The sequence below is a fragment of the Pristiophorus japonicus genome, unplaced genomic scaffold (assembly GCF_044704955.1).
Source record: "Pristiophorus japonicus isolate sPriJap1 unplaced genomic scaffold, sPriJap1.hap1 HAP1_SCAFFOLD_35, whole genome shotgun sequence".
Classification (NCBI taxonomy): Eukaryota; Metazoa; Chordata; class Chondrichthyes; family Pristiophoridae; genus Pristiophorus; species Pristiophorus japonicus.
The window spans coordinates 7,858,390-7,876,441 of record NW_027253324.1 but is presented as its reverse complement, the minus strand read 5'-3'; positions in this window follow the sequence as shown (position 1 = coordinate 7,876,441).

The following is an 18,052-nucleotide window of genomic DNA, read 5'->3' as shown; positions in this document are numbered from 1 at the left end:
ATACTCTCCAGGTCTGTATTTATTACCCTCTCCAGGTCAGTATTTATTACCCTCTCCAGGTCAGTATTTATTGTACTCTCCAGGTCAGTGTTTATTGTACTCTCCAGGTCAGTATTTATTACCCTCTCCAGGTCAGTGTTTATTGTACTCTCCAGGTCAGTATTTACTGTACTCTCCAGGTCTGTATTTATTGTGCTCTCCAGGTCAGAGTTTATTGTACTCTCCATGTCAGTATTTATTACTCTCTCCAGGTCAGTATTTATTGTACTCTCCAGGTCAGTATTTATTGTCCTCTCCGGGTCTGTATTTATTACCTACTCCAGGTCAGTATTTATTGCACTCTCCAGGTCAGTATATATATTGTGCTCTTCAGGTCAGTATTTATTGTACTCTCCAGGTCAGTATTTATTGTACTCTCCAGGTCTGTGTTTATTGCACTCTGCAGGTCAGTATTTATTGTACTCTCCAGGTCAGTATTTATTACCCTCTCCAGGTCAGTATTGATTGTGCACTCCAGGTCAGTATTTATTGTACTCTCCATGTTAGTATTTATTGTATTCTCCAGGTCAGTATTTATTTTACTCTCCAGGTCAGTATTTATTTTACTCCCCAGGTCAGTATTTATTATACTCTTCAGGTCAGTATTTATTGTGCTCTCCAGGTCAGTATGTATTGTACTCTTCAGGTCAGTATGTATTGCACTCTCCAGGTCAGTGTTTATTATACTCTCCAGGTCAGTATTTATTGTACTCTCTGGGTCAGTATTTATTGTACTCTCCAGGTTAGTACTAATTGGACTCTCCAGGTCAGTATTTATTTTACTCTCCATGTCAGTACTTAATGTACTCTCCAGGTCAGTATTTATTGTACTCTCCAGGTCAGTTTTTATTGTACTCCCCAGGTCAGTATTTATTGTAGTCGCCAGGTCATTATTTATTGTCCTCTTCAGGTCAGTATTTATTTCCCTCTCCAGGTCAGTATTTATTACCCTCTCCACGTCAGTATTTATTTTACTCCCCAGGTCAGTATTTATTATACTCTTCAGGTCAGTATTTATTGTGCTCTCCAGGTCAGTATGTATTGTACTCTTCAGGTCAGTATGTATTGCACTCTCCAGGTCAGTGTTTATTATACTCTCCAGGTCAGTATTTATTGTACTCTCTGGGTCAGTATTTATTGTACTCCCCAGGTCAGTATTTATTGTACTCTCCAGGTCAGTATTTATTGTACTCTCCAGGTAAGTATTTATTGTACTCTCCAGGTCACTGTTTATTGTACTCTCCAGGTCAGTATTTATTACCCTTTCCAGGTCAGCATTTATTGTACTCTCCAGGTCAGTATTTAATGTACTCTCCAGGTCTGTATTTATTGTACTCTCCTGGTCAGTGTTTATTGTACTCTCCATGTCAGTATTTATTACTCTCTCCAGGTCAGTATATATTGTGCTCTCCAGGTCAGTATTTATTTACTTCTCCAGGTCAGTAATTATTACCCTCTCCAGGTCAGTATTTATTACCCGCTGCAGGTCTGTATTTATGGTACTCACGAGGTCAGTATTTATTGTAATCTCCAAGTCACTATTAATTGTACTCTCCAGGTCAGTGTTTATTGTTCTCTCCAGGTCAGTGTTTATTGTACTCTCCAGGTTGGTATTTATTGTACTCTCCAGGTCAGCATTTATTGTACTCTCCAGGTGAGTATTTATTACCCTCTCCAGGTTTGTGTTTATTGTACTTTCCAGCTCAGTAATTATTGTAATCTCCAGATCAGTATTTATTGTTCTCTGCATGTCAGTATTTATTGTATGCACCAGGTCATTATTTATTCTACTCTCCAGTTCAGTATTTATTGCACTCTCCAGGTCAGTATTTATTGTACTCTCCAGGTCAGTATTTATTACCCTCTCCAGGTCAGTATTTATTGTACTCTCCAGCTCAGTATGTATTGTACTCTCTAGGTCAGTATTTATTGTCCTCTCCAGGTCAGTATTTATTGTACTCTCCAGGTCAGTATTTAATGTACTGTCCAGGTCAGTATTTATTGCCCTATCCAAGTCAGTATTTATTGTACGCCCCAGGTCAGTATTTATTGTACTCTCCAGGTCAGCATTTATTGCACTCTCCTGGTCAGTATTTATTACCCGCTGCAGGTCTGTATTTATGGTACTCACGAGGTCAGTATTTATTGTAATCTCCAAGTCACTATTAATTATACTCTCCTGGTCAGTATTTATTGTACTCTCCAATTCAGTTTTTATTGTACTCTCCAGGTCTGTATTTAATGTTCTCTCCAGGTCAGTATTTCTGTTACTCTCCAGGTCATTATTTATGTACTCTCCAGGTCAGTATTTATTGTACTCTCCAGGTCAGTATTTATTGCACTCTCCAGGTCTGTATTTATTGTACTCTCCAGGTCAGTATTTATAACCCTCTCCAGGTCAGTATTGATTGTACTCTCCAGGTCAATATGTATTGTACTCTCCAGGTCAGTATTTATTGTATTCTCCAGGTAAGTATTTATTTTACTCTCCAGTTCAGTATTTATTGTACTCTTCAGGTCACTATTATTACCCTCTCCATTTCAATATTTAATTTACTCCCCAGGTCAGCATTTATTATAATCTCCAGGGCAGCATATATTGTGCTCTCCAGGTCAGTATTTATTGTACTCTCCTGGTCAGTATTTATTGCCCTCTCCAGGTCAGTGTTTATTATACTCTCCAGGTCTGTATTTATTACCCTCTCCAGGTCAGTATTTATTACCCTCTCCAGGTCAGTATTTATTGTACTCTCCAGGTCAGTATTTATTGTACTCTCTGGGTCAGTATTTATTGTGCTGTCCAGGTCAGTACTTATTAACTCTCCAGGTCAGTATTTATTGTACTCTCCAGGTCACTATTTATTACCCTCTGCAGCTCAGTTTTTATGGTATCTCCAGGTCAGTATTTATTGTTCTCTCCAGGTCAGTTTTTATTGTACTCTCCAGGTTAGTATTTATTGTACTCTCCAGGTCAGCATTTATTGTACTCTCCAGGTCAGTATTTATTACCCTCTCCAGGTTAGTATTTATTGTACTCTCCATGTCAGTATTTATTGTACTCTCCAGATCAGTATTTATTGTTCTCTGCATGTCAGTATTTATTGTATTCACCAGGTCATTATTTATTCTACTCTCCAGGTCAGTATTTATTGCACTCTCCAGGTCAGTATTTATTGTTCTCTCCAGGTCAGTGTTTATTGTACTCTCCAGGTCAGTATTTATTACCCTCTCCAGGTCAGTATTTATTGTGCTCTCCATGTCAGTATTTATTGTTATCGCTGGGTCAGTATTTATTGTGCTCTCCAGGTCAGTACTTATTGGACTCTCCAGGTCAGTATTTATTGTACTCTCCAGGTCAGTATTTATTACCCTCTCCAGCTCAGTTTTTATGGTATCTCCAGGTCAGTATTTATTGTTCTCTCCAGGTCAGTGTTTATTGTACTCTCCAGGTTAGTATTCATTGTACTCTCCAGGTCAGCATTTATTGTACTCTCCAGGTCAGTATTTATTACCCTCTCCAGGTTAGTATTTATTGTACTCTCCAGGTCAGTATTTATTGTACGCTCCAGATCAGTATTTATTGTTCTCTGCATGTCAGTATTTATTGTATTCACCAGGTCAGTATTAATGTACTCTCCAGGTCAGTATTTATTGTACTCTCCAGGTCAGTATTTATTGTACTCTCCAGGTCAGTATTTATTGTACTCTCCAGCTCAGTATTTATTGTACTCTCCAGGTCAGTATTTATTGTACTCTCCAGGTCAGTATTTATTGTACTCTCCAGGTCAGTATTTATTGTACTCTCCAGGTCAGTATTTATTGTACTCTCCAGGTAAGTATTTATTGTACTCTCCAGGTCAGTGTTTATTGTACTCTCCAGGTCATTATTTATTACCCTTTCCAGGTCAGCATTTATTGTACTCTCCAGGTCAGTATTTATTGTACTCTCCAAGTCTGTATTTATTGTACTCTCCAGGTCAGTGTTTATTGTACTCTCCATGTCAGTATATATTACTCTCTCCAGGTCAGTATTTATTGTACTCTCCAGGTCAGTATTTATTTACTTCTCCAGGGCAGTAATAATACCTTCTCCAGGTCAGTACTTATTACCCGCTGCAGGTCTGTATTTATGGTACTCACGAGGTCAGTATTTATTGTAATCTCCATGTCACTATTAATTGTACTCTCCTGGTCAGTATTTATTGTACTCTTCAATTCAGTTTTTATTGTACTCTCCAGGTCAGTATTAATTGTTCTCTCCAGGTCAGTGTTTATTGTACTCTCCAGGTCAGTATTTCTTTTACTCTCCAGGTCATTATTTATGTACTCTCCAGGTCAGTATTTATTGTACTCTCCAGGTCAGTATTTATTGCACTCTCCAGGTCAGTATTTATTGTACTCTCCAGGTCAGTATTTATTGTACTCTCCAGGTCAGTATTTATTGCACTCTCCAGGTCTGTATTTATTGTACTCTCCAGGTCAGTATTTATTACCCTCTCCAGGTCAGTATTTATTGTACTCTCCAGGTCAATATGTATTGTACTCTCCAGGTCAGTATTTATTGTATTCTCCAGGTAAGTATTTATTTTACTCTCCAGTTCAGTATTTATTGCACTGTTCAGGTCACTATTTATTACCCTCTCCATTTCAATATTTATTTTACTCCCCAGGTCAGCATTTATTATAATCTCCAGGGCAGCATATATTGTGCTCTCCAGGTCAGTATTTATTGTACTCTCCTGGTCAGTATTTATTGCCCTCTCCAGGTCAGTGTTTATTATACTCTCCAGGTCTGTATTTATTACCCTCTCCAGGTCAGTATTTATTACACTCTACAGGCCAGTATTTATTGTACTCTCCAGGTCAGTATTTATTGTACTCTCTGGGTCAGTATTTATTGTGCTCTCCAGGTCAGTACTTATTGGACTCTCCAGGTCAGTATTTATTTTACTCTCCAGGTCAGTATTTATTACCCTCTCCAGCTCAGTTTTTATGGTATCTCCAGGTCAGTATTTATTGTTCTCTCCAGGTCAGTGTTTATTGTACTCTCCAGGTTAGTATTTATTGTACTCTCTAGGTCAGCATTTATTGTACTCTCCAGGTCGGTATTTATCACCCTCTCCAGGTTAGTATTTATTGTACTCTCCAGGTCAGTATGTATTGTACTCTCCAGATCAGTATTTATTGTTCACTGCATGTCAGTATTTATTGTATTCACCAGGTCATTATTTATTCTACTCTCCAGGTCAGTATTTATTGGCCTCTCCAGGTCAGTATTTATTGTACTCTCCAGGTCAGTATTTATTGTACTCTCCAAGTCAGTATTAATTGTACTCTCCAGGTCAGTATTCATTGTACTATCCAGGTCAGTATTTATTGTACTCTCCAGGTAGTATTTATTGTCCACTCTAGGTCATTACTTATTACCCTCTCCAGGTAAGTATTTATTACCCACTCCAGGTCTGTATTTGTGGCACTCTCCAGGTCAGTATTTATTGTACTCTCCAAGTCACTATTAATTGTACTCTCCTGGTTAGTATTTATTGTACTGTCCAATTCAGTTTTTATTGCACTCTCCAGGTCAGTATTTATTGTTCTCTCCAGGTCAGTGTTTATTGTACTCTCAAGGTCAGTATTTAATGTACTCACCAGGTCTGTACATATTGTACTCTCCAGGTCAGTATTTATTGAACTCTCCAGGTCAGTATTTATTGTCCTCTCTAGGTCAGTTCTTATTGTACTCTCCAGGTCAGTATTTATTGCACTCTCCAGGTCAGTATTTATTACCCTCTCCAGGTCAGTATTTATTGTACTCTCCAGGTCAGTATTTATTGTATTCTCTAGATCAGTGTTTATTTTACTCTCCAAGTCATTATTTATTGTACTCTCCAGGTCAGTATTTATTGTACTCTCCAATTCAGTTTTTATTGTACTTTCCAGATCAGTATTTATTGTATTCTCCAGATCAGTATTTATTGTACTCTCCATGTCAGTATTTATTGTAGTCCCAGGTCAGTATTTATTGCCCTCTCATGGTCAGTATTTATTGATTCTCCAGGTCAGTTTTTATTTTACTCTCCAGGTCAGGATTTATTGTACTCCCCAGGTTAGTATTTATTGTTCTCTCCAGGTCAGTGTTTATTGTACTCTCAAGGTCAGTATTTAATGTACTCACCAGGTCTGTACTGATTGTACTCTCCAGGTCAGTATTTATTGAACTCTCCAGGTCAGTATTTATTGTACTCTCTAGGTCAGTTCTTATTGTACTCTCCAGGTCAGCATTTATTGCACTCTCCAGGTCAGTATTTATTACCCTCTCCAGGTCAGTATTTATTGTACTCTCTAGGTCAGTATTTATTGTACTCTCTAGATCAGTATTTATTTTACTCTCCAAGTCATTATTTATTGTATTCTCCAGATCAGTATTTATTGTACTCTCCATGTCAGTATTTATTGTAGTCCCAGGTCAGTATTTATTGCCCTCTCATGGTCAGTATTGATTGTATTCTCCAGGTCAGTATATATTTTACTGTCCAGGTCATTATTTATTGTACTCCCCAGGTCAATATTTATTGTACTCTCCAGGGCATTATTTATTGTACTCTTCAATTCATTATTTAATGTCCTCTCCAGGTCAGTATTTATTGTACTCTCCAATTCAGTTTTTATTGTACTCTCCAGGTCAGTATTTATTTTACTCTCCAGATCAGTATTTATTCTACTCTCCAAGTCACTATTAATTGTACTCTCCAGTTCAGTATTTATTGCCCTCTCCAGATCAGTAATTATTGTACTCTCCAGGTCAGTATTTATTGTATTCTCCAGGTAAGTATTTATTTTACTCTCCAGTTCAGTATTTATTGCACTTTTCAGGTCACTATTTATTACCCTCTCCATTTCAATATTTATTTTACTCCCCAGGTCAGCATTTATTATAATCTCCAGGGCAGCATATATTGTGCTCTCCAGGTCATTATTTATTGTACTCTCCTGGTCAGTATTTATTGCCCTCTCCAGGTCAGTGTTTATTATACTCTCCAGGTCTGTATTTATTACCCTCTCCAGGTCAGTATTTATTACACTCTCCAGGTCAGTATTTATTGTACTCTCCAGGTCAGTATTTATTGTACTCTCTGGGTAAGTATTTATTTTGCTCTCCAGGTCAGTACTTATTGGACTCTCAAGGTCAGTATTGATTTTACTCTGCAGGTCAGTATTTATTACCCTCTCCAGCTCAGTTTTTATGGTATCTCCAGGTCAGTATTTATTGTTCTCTCCAGGTCAGTGTTTATTGTACTCTCCAGGTTAGTATTTATTGTACTCTCCAGGTCAGCATTTATTGTACTCTCCAGGTCGGTATTTATTACCCTCTCCAGGTTAGTATTTATTGTACTCTCCAGGTCAGTATGTATTGTACTCTCAAGATCAGTATTTATTGTTCTCTGCATGTCAGTATTTATTGTATTCACCAGGTCATTATTGATTCTACTCTCCAGGTCAGTATTTATTGGCCTCTCCAGGTCAGTATTTATTGTACTCTCCAGGTCAGTATTCATTGTACTATCCAGGTCAGTATTTATTGTACTCTCCAGGTCAGTATTTATTGTCCACTCCAGGTCATTACTTATTACCCTCTCCAGGTAAGTATTTATTACCCACTCCAGGTCTGTATTTGTGGTACTCTCCTGGTCAGTATTTATTGTACTCTCCAAGTCACTATTAATTGTACTCTCCTGGTTAGTATTTATTGTACTCTCCAATTCAGTTTGTATTGCACTCTCCAGGTCAGTATTTATTGTTCTCTCCAGTTCAGTGTTTATTGTACTCTCAAGGTCAGTATTTAATGTACTCACCAGGTCTGTACATATTGTACTCTCCTGGACAGTATTTATTGAACTCTCCAGGTCAGTATTTATTGTACTCTCTGGGTCAGTTCTTATTGTACTCTCCAGGTCAGCATTTATTGCACTCTCCAGGTCAGTATTTATTACCCTCTCCAGGTCATTATTTATTGTACTCTCCAGGTCATTATTTATTGTACTCTCTAGATCAGTATTTATTTTACTCTCCAAGTCATTATTTATTGTACTCTCCAGGTCAGTATTTATTGTACTCTCCAATTCAGTTTTTTTGTACTTTCCAGATCAGTATTTATTGTACTCTCCAGATTAGTATTTATTGCACTCTCCATGTCAGTATTTATTGTAGTCCCAGGTCAGTAATTATTGCCCTCTCATGGTCAGTATTTATTGATTCTCCAGGTCAGTATTTATTTTACTCTCCAGGTCAGGATTTATTGTACTCCCCAGGTTAGTATTTATTGTTCTCTCCAGGTCAGTGTTTATTGTACTCTCAAGGTCAGTATTTAATGTACTCACCAGGTCTGTACTTATTGTACTCTCCAGGTCAGTATTTATTGAACTCTCCAGGTCAGTATTTATTGTACTCTCTAGGTCAGTTCTTATTGTACTCTCCAGGTCAGCATTTATTGCACTCTCCAGGTCAGTATTTATTATCCTCTCCAGGTCAGTATTTATTGCCCTCTCATGGTCAGTATTTATTGTATTCTCCAGGTCAGTATTTATTTTACTCTCCAGGTCAGTATTTATTGTACTCCCCAGGTCAATATTTATTGTACTCTCCAGGGCATTATTTATTGTATTCTTCAATTCATTATTTAATGTCCTCTCCAGGTCAGTATTTATTGTACTCTCCAATTCAATTTTTATTGTACTCTCCAGGTCAGTATTTATTTTACTCTCCAGATCAGTATTTATTCTACTCTCCAAGTCACTATTAATTGTACTCTCCAGTTCAGTATTTATTGCCCTCTCCAGATCAGTAATTATTGTACTCTCCAGGTCAGTATTTATTGAAGTCTCCAGGTCAGTATTTATTGCCTTCTCATGGTCAGTATTTATTGTATTCTCCAGGTCAGTATTTATTTTACTCTCCAGGTCAGTATTTATTCTCCTCCCCAGGTCAATATTTATTGTACTCTCCAGGTCAGTATTTATTGCCCTATCCAGGTCAGTATTTATTACCCTCTCCAGGTCAGTATTTATTGTACTCTCCAGGTCAGTATTTATTGTACTCTCTAGAATAGTATTTATTGTACTCTCCAATTCATTATTTATTGTACTCTCCAGTTCAGTATTTATTGTGCTCTCCAGGTCAGTATATATTGCCCTCTACAGGTCAGTATTTATTGTAATCTCCAGGTCAGTACTTATTGTAATCTCCAGGTCAGTATTTATTGTACTTCCAGGTCAGTATTTATTGTGCTCTCCAGGTCAGTATTTAATGTATTCTCTAGGTCAGTATTTATTGCCCACTCCAGATCAGTATTTATTGTACTCTCCAGGTCAGTATTTATTGTATTCTCCAGGTCAGTATTTATTGAACTCTCCAGGTCAGTATTTATTGTACTCTCGATGTCAGTACTTATTGGACTCTCCAGGTCAGTATTTATTGTACTCTCCAGGTCAGTATTTATTACCCTCTCCAGGTCAGTACTTATTGTAATCTCCATGTCAGTATTTATTGTACTTCCAGTTCAGTATGTATTGTGCTCTCCAGGTCAGTATTTATTGTACTCTCCAGGTCAGTATGTATTGTACTCTTCAGGTCAGTATTTATTGTAGTCTCCAGATCAGTATTTATTGTACCCTCCAGGTCAGTATTTATTGTACACTCCAGGTCAGTTTTTATTGTGCTCTCCAGGTCAGTATTTATTGTACTCTCCAGGTCAGTATTTATTGTACACTCCAGGTCAGAGTTCATGGTGCTTTCCAGGTCAGTATTTATTGCCCTCTCCAGGTAAGTATTTATTACCCTCTCCAGGTCACAATTTATTGTTCTCTCCTGGTCAGTATTTATTGTACTCTTCAGATCTGTATTTATTGTACTCTCCAGGTCAGTATTTATTGTACACTCGAGGTCAGTATTTATCGTACTCTCCAGGTCAGTATTTATTGTAGTCTTCATGTCAGTATTTATTGTAGGCTCCAGATCAGTATTTATTGTACCCTCCAGGTCAGTATTTATTGTACACTCGTGGTCAGTATTTATTGTGCTCTCCAGCTCAGTATTTATTGTACTCTCCAGGTCAGTATTTATTTTACTCTCCAGGTCAGTATTTATTGCCCTCTCCAGGTTAGTATTTATGTATTCTCCAGGTCAGTATTTATTGCACTCTCCAGGTCCATATTTATTGTACTCTCCTGGTTAGTATTTATTGTACTCTCCAGGTCAGTATTTATTGCCCTCTCTAGATATGTATTTATTGTACTCTACAGGTCAGTATTTATTGTACTCTACAGGTCAGTATTTATTGTACTCTACAGATTAGTATTTATTGTACTCTCCAGGTCATTATTTATTGTACACTCCAGGTTAGTATTTATTGTACCCTCCAGGTCAGTATTTATTGTACTCTCCAGGTCCATATTTATTGTACTCTCCTGGTCAGTATTTATTGTACTCTTCAGGTCAGTATTTATTGCCCTTTCCAGGTATGTATTTATTGTACTCTGCAGGTCAGTATTTATTGTACTCTACAGATTAGTATTTATTGTACTCCCCAGGTCATTATTTATTGTACACACCAGGTCAGTATTTATTGTTCTCTCCAGGTCACTATTTATTGTACTCTCCAGGTCAGTATTTATTGTCCTCCCCATGTCAGTATTTATTGTCCTGTCCAGCTCAGTATTTATTGTACTCTACAGGTCAGTATTTATTGTACTCTACAGATTAGTATTTATTGTACTCTCCAGGTCATTATTTATTGTACAATCCAGGTTAATATTTATTGTACCCTCCAGGTCAGTATTTATTGTACTCTCCAGGTCAGTATTTATTATACTCTCCAGCTCAGTGTTTATTGTATTGTCCAGCTCAGTATTTATTGTCCTCTCCATGTCAGTATTTATTGTACTCTCCATGTCTGTATTCATTACTCTCCAGGTCAGTATTTATTACCCTCTCCAGGTAAGCATTTATTGTGCTCTCCAGGTCAGTATTTATTGTACTCTCCAGGTCTGTATTTATTGTACTCTCCAGGTCAGTGTTTATTGTACTCTCCATGTCAGTATTTATTACTCTCTCCAGGTCAGTATTTATTGTACGCTCCGGGTCAGTATTTATTTACTTCTCCAGGTCAGTATTTATTACCCTCTCCAGGTCAGTATTTATTACCCGCTGCAGGTCTGTATTTATGGTACTCACCAGTTCAGTATTCATTGTACTCTCCAAGTCACTATTAATTGTACTCTCCTGGTCAGTATTTATTGTACTCTCCAATTCAGTTTTTATTGTACTCTCCAGGTCAGTATTTATTGTACTCTTCAGGTCAGTATTTATTGTACTCTCCAGGTAAGTATTTATTGTACTCTCAAGGTCAGTGTTTATTGTACTCTCCAGGTCAGTATTTATTACCCTCTCCAGGTCAGTATTGATTGAACTCTCCAGGTCAGTATTCATTGTACTATCCAGGTCAGTATTTATTGTACTCTCCAGGTCAGTATTTATTGTCCACTCCAGGTCATTACTTATTAACCTCTCCAGGTAAGTATTTATTACCCACTCCAGGTCTGTATTTGTGGTACTCTCCAGGTCAGTATTTATTGTACTCTCCAAGTCACTATTAATTGTACTCTCCTGGTTAGTATTTATTGTACTCTCCAATTCAGTTTGTATTGCACTCTCCAGGTCAGTATTTATTGTTCTCTCCAGTTCAGTGTTTATTGTACTCTCAAGGTCAGTATTTAATGTACTCACCAGGTCTGTACGTATTGTACTCTCCAGGACAGTATTTATTGAACTCTCCAGGTCAGTATTTATTGTACTCTCTGGGTCAGTTCTTATTGTACTCTCCAGGTCAGCATTTATTGCACTCTCCAGGTCAGTATTTATTACCCTCTCCAGGTCAGTATTTATTGTACTCTCCAGGTCAGTATTTATTGTACTCTCTAGATCAGTATTTATTTTACTCTCCAAGTCATTATTTATTGTACTCTCCAGGTCAGTATTTATTGTACTCTCCAATTCAGTTTTTTTGTACTTTCCAGATCAGTATTTATTGTACTCTCCAGATCAGTATTTATTGCACTCTCCATGTCAGTATTTATTGTAGTCCCAGGTCAGTAATTATTGCCCTCTCATGGTCAGTATTTATTGATTCTCCAGGTCAGTATTTATTTTACTCTCCAGGTCAGGATTTATTGTACTCCCCAGGTTAGTATTTATTGTTCTCTCCAGGTCAGTGTTTATTGTACTCTCAAGGTCAGTATTTAATGTACTCACCAGGTCTGTACTTATTGTACTCTCCAGGTCAGTATTTATTGAACTCTCCAGGTCAGTATTTATTGTACTCTCTAGGTCAGTTCTTATTGTACTCTCCAGGTCAGCATTTATTGCACTCTCCAGGTCAGTATTTATTATCCTCTCCAGGTCAGTATTTATTGCCCTCTCATGGTCAGTATTTATTGTATTCTCCAGGTCAGTATTTATTTTACTCTCCAGGTCAGTATTTATTGTACTCCCCAGGTCAATATTTATTGTACTCTCCAGGGCATTATTTATTGTACTCTTCAATTCATTATTTAATGTCCTCTCCAGGTCAGTATTTATTGTACTCTCCAATTCAATTTTTATTGTACTCTCCAGGTCAGTATTTATTTTACTCCCCAGATCAGTATTTATTCTACTCTCCAAGTCACTATTAATTGTACTCTCCAGTTCAGTATTTATTGCCCTCTCCAGATCAGTAATTATTGTACTCTCCAGGTCAGTATTTATTGAAGTCTCCAGGTCAGTATTTATTGCCTTCTCATGGTCAGTATTTATTGTATTCTCCAGGTCAGTATTTATTTTACTCTCCAGGTCAGTATTTATTCTCCTCCCCAGGTCAATATTTATTGTACTCTCCAGGTCAGTATTTATTGCCCTATCCAGGTCAGTATTTATTACCCTCTCCAGGTCAGTATTTATTGTACTCTCCAGGTCAGTGTTTATTGTACTCTCTAGAATAGTATTTATTGTACTCTCCAATTCATTATTTATTGTACTCTCCAGTTCAGTATTTATTGTGCTCTCCAGGTCAGTATATATTGCCCTCTACAGGTCAGTATTTATTGTAATCTCCAGGTCAGTACTTATTGTAATCTCCAGGTCAGTATTTATTGTACTTCCAGGTCAGTATTTATTGTGCTCTCCAGGTCAGTATTTAATGTATTCTCTAGGTCAGTATTTATTGCCCACTCCAGATCAGTATTTATTGTACTCTCCAGGTCAGTATTTATTGTATTCTCCAGGTCAGTATTTATTGAACTCTCCAGGTCAGTATTTATTGTACTCTTCAGGTCAGTATTTATTGTAGTCTCCAGATCAGTATTTATTGTACCCTCCAGGTCAGTATTTATTGTACACTCCAGGTCAGTTTTTATTGTGCTCTCCAGGTCAGTATTTATTGTACTCTCCAGGTCAGTATTTATTGTACACTCCAGGTCAGAGTTCATGGTGCTTTCCAGGTCAGTATTTATTGCCCTCTCCAGGTAAGTATTTATTACCCTCTCCAGGTCACAATTTATTGTTCTCTCCTGGTCAGTATTTATTGTACTCTTCAGATCTGTATTTATTGTACTCTCCAGGTCAGTATTTATTGTACACTCGAGGTCAGTATTTATCGTACTCTCCAGGTCAGTATTTATTGTAGTCTTCATGTCAGTATTTATTGTAGGCTCCAGATCAGTATTTATTGTACCCTCCAGGTCAGTATTTATTGTACACTCGTGGTCAGTATTTATTGTGCTCTCCAGCTCAGTATTTATTGTACTCTCCAGGTCAGTATTTATTTTACTCTCCAGGTCAGTATTTATTGCCCTCTCCAGGTCAGTATTTATGTATTCTCCAGGTCAGTATTTATTGCACTCTCCAGGTCCATATTTATTGTACTCTCCTGGTTAGTATTTATTGTACTCTCCAGGTCAGTATTTATTGCCCTCTCTAGATATGTATTTATTGTACTCTACAGGTCAGTATTTATTGTACTCTACAGATTAGTATTTATTGTACTCCACCGGTCATTATTTATTGTACACACTAGGTCACTATTTATTGTTCTCTCCAGGTCAATATTTATTGTACTCTCCAGGTCAGTATTTATTGTCCTCTCCATGTCAGTATTTATTGTCCTGTCCAGGTCAGTATTTATTGTACTCTACAGGTCAGTATTTATTGTACTCTACAGATTAGTATTTATTGTACTCTCCAGGTCATTATTTATTGTACACTCCAGGTTAGTATTTATTGTACCCTCCAGGTCAGTATTTATTGTACTCTCCAGGTCCATATTTATTGTACTCTCCTGGTCAGTATTTATTGTACTCTTCAGGTCAGTATTTATTGCCCTCTCCAGGTATGTATTTATTGTACTCTGCAGGTCAGTATTTATTGTACTCTACAGATTAGTATTTATTGTACTCCCCAGGTCATTATTTATTGTACACACCAGGTCAGTATTTATTGTTCTCTCCAGGTCACTATTTATTGTACTCTCCAGGTCAGTATTTATTGTCCTCCCCATGTCAGTATTTATTGTCCTGTCCAGCTCAGTATTTATTGTACTCTACAGGTCAGTATTTATTGTACTCTACAGATTAGTATTTATTGTACTCTCCAGGTCATTATTTATTGTACAATCCAGGTTAGTATTTATTGTACCCTCCAGGTCAGTATTTATTGTACTCTCCAGGTCAGTATTTATTATACTCTCCAGCTCAGTGTTTATTGTATTGTCCAGCTCAGTATTTATTGTCCTCTCCATGTCAGTATTTATTGTACTCTCCATGTCTGTATTCATTACTCTCCAGGTCAGTATTTATTACCCTCTCCAGGTAAGCATTTATTGTGCTCTCCAGGTCAGTATTTATTGTACTCTCCAGGTCTGTATTTATTGTACTCTCCAGGTCAGTGTTTATTGTACTCTCCATGTCAGTATTTATTACTCTCTCCAGGTCAGTATTTATTGTACGCTCCGGGTCAGTATTTATTTACTTCTCCAGGTCAGTATTTATTACCCTCTCCAGGTCAGTATTTATTACCCGCTGCAGGTCTGTATTTATGGTACTCACCAGTTCAGTATTTATTGTACTCTCCAAGTCACTATTAATTGTACTCTCCTGGTCAGTATTTATTGTACTCTCCAATTCAGTTTTTATTGTACTCTCCAGGTCAGTATTTATTGTACTCTTCAGGTCAGTATTTATTGTACTCTCCAGGTAAGTATTTATTGTACTCTCAAGGTCAGTGTTTATTGTACTCTCCAGGTCAGTATTTATTACCCTCTCCAGGTCAGTATTGATTGAACTCTCCAGGTCAGTATTTATTGTACTCTCCATGTCAGTATTTATTGTATTCTCCAGGTCAGTATTTATTTTACTCTCCAGGTCAGTATTTATTTTACTCCCCAGGTCAGTATTTATTATACTCTCCAGGTCAGTATTTATTGATGCTCTACAGGTCAGTATGTATTGTACTCTCCAGGTCAGTATTTATTGCACTCTCCAGGTCAGTGTTTATTATACTCTACCGATCTGTATTTATTACCCTCTCCAGGTCAGTGTTTCTTGTACTCTCCAGGTCAGTATTTATTGTACTCTCTGGGTCATTATTTATTGTACTCTCCAGGTCAGTACTAATTGGACTCTCCAGGTCAGTATTTATTGTACTCTACAGGTCAGTATTTATTACCCTTTCCAGGTCAGTGTTTATTGTACTCTCCAGGTCAGTATTTATTGTACTCTCTGGGTCAGTCTGTATTTTACTCTCCAGGTCAGTACTAACTGGACTCTCCAGGTCAGTATTTATTGTACTCTCCAGGTCAGTACTTAATGTACTCTCCAGGTCAGTATTTATTGTACTCTCCAGGTCAGTATTTATTGTACTCCCCAGGTCAGTATTTATTGTAGTCTCCAGGTCATTATTTATTGCCCTCTCCAGGTCAGTATTTATTTCCCTCTCCAGGTCAGTATTTATTACCCTCTCCAGGTCAGTATTTATTGTACTCTCCAGGTCAGTATTTATTGTACTCTCCAGGTCAGTATTTATTGTACTCTCAAGGTAAGTATTTATTGCACTCTCCAGGTCAGTGTTTATTGTACTCTCCAGGTCAGTATTTATTACCCTCTCCAGGTAAGCATTTATTGTGCTCTCCAGGTCAGTATTTATTGTACTCTCCAGGTCTGTATTTATTGTGCTCTCCAGGTCAGTATTTATTGTACTCTCCAGGTCTGTATTTATTGTACTCTCCAGGTCAGTGTTTATTGTACTCTCCATGTCAGTATTTATTACTCGCTCCAGGTCAGTATTTATTGTACGCTCCGGGTCAGAATTTATTTACTTCTCCAGGTCAGTATTTATTACCCTCTCCAAGTCAATATTTATTACCCGCTGCAGGTCTGTATTTATGTTACTCACCAGGTCAGTATTTATTGTACTCTCCAAGTCACTATTAATTGTACTCTCCTGGTCAGTATTTATTGTACTCTCCAATTCAGTTTTAATTGTACTCTCCAGGTCAGTATTTATTGTACTCTTCAGGTCATTATTTATGTACTCTCCAGGTAAGTATTTATTGTACTCTCAAGGTCAGTGTTTATTGTACTCTCCAGGTCAGTATTTATTACCCTCTCCAGGTCAGTATTTATTGTACTCTCCAGGTCAGTATTTATTGTTCTCTCCAGGTCTGTATTTACTGTACTCTCCAGGTCAGAGTTTATTGTACTCTCCATGTCAGTATTTATTACTCTCTCCAGGTCAGTATAAATTGTACTCTCCAGGTCAGTATGTATTGTCCTCTCCAGGTCTGTATTTATTACCCTCTCCAGGTCAGTATTTATTAACCGCTGCAGGTCTGTAGTTATGGTACTCTCCAGGTCAGTATATATTGTACCCTCCAAGTCACTATTAATTGTACTCTCCTGGTCAGAATTTATTGTACTCTCCAATTCAGCTTTTATTGTAATCTCCAGGTCAGTATATATTGTTCTCTCCAGGTCAGTGTTTATTGTACTCTCCAGGTCAGTATTTATTGTACTCTCCAGGTCATTATTTATTGTACTTTCCAGGTCTGTATTTATTGCACTCTCCAGGTCAGTATTTATTGTACTCCCCAAGTCAGTATTTATTACCCTCTCTAGGTCAGTATTGATTGTACTCTCCAGGTCATAATGTATTGTACTCTCCAGGTCAGTATTTATTGTACTGTCCAGGTCAGTATTTATTGTACTCTCCAGGTCAGTATTTATTACCCTCTCCAGGTCAGGATTTATTGTCCTCCCCATGTCAGTATTTATTGTCCTGTCCAGCTCAGTATTTATTGTACTCTACAGGTCAGTATTTATTGTACTCTACAGATTAGTATTTATTGTACTCTCCAGGTCATTATTTATTGTACAATCCAGGTTAGTATTTATTGTACCCTCCAGGTCAGTATTTATTGTACTCTCCAGGTCAGTATTTATTATACTCTCCAGCTCAGTGTTTATTGTATTGTCCAGCTCAGTATTTATTGTCCTCTCCATGTCAGTATTTATTGTACTCTCCATGTCTGTATTCATTACTCTCCAGGTCAGTATTTATTACCCTCTCCAGGTAAGCATTTATTGTGCTCTCCAGGTCAGTATTTATTGTACTCTCCAGGTCTGTATTTATTGTACTCTCCAGGTCAGTGTTTATTGTACTCTCCATGTCAGTATTTATTACTCTCTCCAGGTCAGTATTTATTGTACGCTCCGGGTCAGTATTTATTTACTTCTCCAGGTCAGTATTTATTACCCTCTCCAGGTCAGTATTTATTACCCGCTGCAGGTCTGTATTTATGGTACTCACCAGTTCAGTATTTATTGTACTCTCCAAGTCACTATTAATTGTACTCTCCTGGTCAGTATTTATTGTACTCTCCAATTCAGTTTTTATTGTACTCTCCAGGTCAGTATTTATTGTACTCTTC